This window comes from Pteropus alecto, unplaced genomic scaffold (assembly GCF_000325575.1).
Source record: "Pteropus alecto unplaced genomic scaffold, ASM32557v1 scaffold135, whole genome shotgun sequence".
NCBI classification, from domain to species: Eukaryota; Metazoa; Chordata; class Mammalia; order Chiroptera; family Pteropodidae; genus Pteropus; species Pteropus alecto.
Genome location: NW_006438076.1, coordinates 596,151 through 598,860, shown reverse-complemented (window position 1 = coordinate 598,860; position 2,710 = coordinate 596,151).

Sequence of the window (2,710 nt, the reverse complement as noted above, 5' to 3'; positions counted from 1 at the left end):
GAGCTGCCTGGGGAGAAGGGGCAAGGAGATCTGGAGGGACAAACAGAAGACACGGCTCACTGCTAACACCCTCCCATGGAAGGCTATTGCTCCCTCTGGATGGGAAACACTTTTGGGTTCACCATTCAGGCAGCCTCCCCAGGACAGCCCTCATGAGGGAGCACCCAGCCCTGGGCCTGGCACCCTGCACCAGCTCAAGGTAGTGGAGAAGGGGAGCCAACCAAATAAAGTTAGAGGGAGCCAAGGACAGGCAAAGGCATGCACAGCTCCCAACTGTTGAAATCATTTCCCTTAAGAAAAGATTCCCAACAGTCCCCTTGTCCCTGATACCAGGACTAAAAATACTTCTTAAAGTCAGGGTCACTGATAAACAGAGAAGCGCTCTGGGCCTATGGAAGAGCCAGCCATCCCTGCCCGCTGGGCCCAACTTTCCTGAGAACCAAGGTCAGAAGCTCTCAGATTCAGGGACAGACAGGGTCCCATCTCAGATGAGAACCTGACACCACCCTGGGCTAGAATGGGTGAGGGCAAGACGTCAGCCACCTTCTCCACCTCCTGCTTTCCTGCTCCCTCTGCCCAGGGCTTCTCTGTCTTCTGTCCTCTGCTGTCCTCTAGGTGGTCCTCCTCAGTCCCGGGAAGCTGGCCCCTTCCTTGCCTCCCACAGCTCCCTATGGGCCCTCTTCACTATGGGGGCTGCCTAGTGGGCCCTTCCCTGTTCTCTCTCCCACACGAGTCCCTGGTTGCCCAGGCCTCCAGGGAGAAGCTTTGTCTGGAGCCAGTGCCCACATTGCTGACCTTACCCTTGAGACATGTGCCTCAGTGTCCATGATCTCCAGCAGCCACCCGGAAAGAAGTAGCTCCGCACACTAAGGTGCTGAGAGAAGAGAGTCCACCGAAGGCCACCCAGGCCCCTCAAGGCGCTGGACAGGAGCAGCAGGGGATGTACGTTCCAGGCCAGAAGCTGAGGCTAAAGGAGTCACACACCTCGAGTTAAAAAAAAAGTAGAGATCATTGTTTCCTACCCTCCCCATTTCCAGTCAGACAAATTTGCCAGTTCAGCCAGTTTGGTTAACATTAAGCTAAGTACTGTACGTGTATCATTTCTTAAAATCTTTTCTGCAATCTTATAAAGTTCTTTCCTAATTTGGTCAAGGAATAACCAAACTCAGAAAGAGTCTGCCCAGTGCCACATGTTGGGAAAATGTGTGAGAACTGGGTCTCGATGCCAGGACAGAGCTCCATCTCTGCCTGTCTAGGGGGTGGTACTGCAGCCCCCAACAGTCTCTACACTCTGGGGCTCTGGAAGCTCAGCGATGAGATAATCCTGCTCTGAAGAGCTGTCCCCAGGACAGTGGCGCCTGCCACCCAATCCTCACTCTGGCTGTGGGTGATGTAGAAGGCCTGGGGTCTCACCATGGTATGCAGGAGAGAGGTCAGAGCAAAATGTTTGAGCTGGTGCCTCCATTGCATCTCCCAGCCACCAAGAACAAGAGTCCCCAGACTTCATTTCCATTTTTCTGGTTCTCCACCCCGGAGTTTTGTCAGGCGGCACCCAGCAGGGATACTATGACATGTCCTCTTCCACAGTGGGGCAGAGGGACTGCTTCAGGGGCCACTTGCTGATGAGTGTCCTCAGAATGCAGACCCAGCCTAAGGGACTTGCTTTCCACCCTGGATGGTTAGGTTCTCTAAGAGGACCTTCCGCGACACGCCTTGATTCCGAGGGACGACTGGTCAGAACACCTTTTGGAAAGGTAATGCCTCCGTGCAATGAAGATGGCCGCTTCTTTTGGAAGACTGGGCTGTTCCTGCCCAGAGCTGGCTGCGTAAGTGGTGTTTCCAGTTCGTACTTGGCTTAAAAATTATAGTTGCCATGTCTAAACGAGCTTTACTCTCCTTCCATTTTCCATTGGAAAAGTGAAGAACTAGGGCCGGAGGGGTCCCAGTCGTGTTCATGATGGGATTCAGGCTGCTCACAGCTTGAGGCAGAGGGCCATCCAAGGAGGATTTCAGAGGTGACGCTTCCATTCGTCATGCAGGTTTATCACGGCCTCTCCCTCCTTGTTCTGGACCTGCCCAGAGCATTCTCCTAAAGTGCCCCCATTCTCCTAAGCAGCGACCCCCAAAAATCTGGAGGCTAATGTGAGATGAAACCCAGTTTCCAACCCCAGTCTGTTACTAAGATGAACTTCAGAGGCCCCTGGAAGGGAGCCCATATCTTAGAAGGTGCAATAACTAGGTTTTGGTTAAGACCCTGAGCTGGTGCTGGAGGGAAGAAGTGACCCTGCTTCTCTTCCATCCCTGCTTCCGGGGCCAGGGAGAGCTGCTGCTTTGGGCCCCCTTCTCTGACACAGATATTAGCACAACCGTGTCAGGCAGAAGCAGCCATGGACGGAATGCCAGTGGGCGTCAGCAACCGCACCAGCACCTCCACAGCAGGCACTGGGAGGTCTGGTGCACTCTCAGTGGGCGCTCACTGCAGGAAGGTGCCTGTGGCCAGTGTCAGCTGTATCAGAGGGTTCACTGACCATGAGCCAAAGCCAGAGAGGAGAGGAGTACAGGGCATGAGGAATCACCTCCTGTGAAGCCCCAAATCGCATCCTGGAGACTCGTGAAATGTGAGAGGCAGAGCTAGGAGAAAGAAATGGCAGCTGGTGGGGTGGGAAGCTTGAGGCTCACGATGGAGGAGGGGGTGGGAACGAGAAGCAAA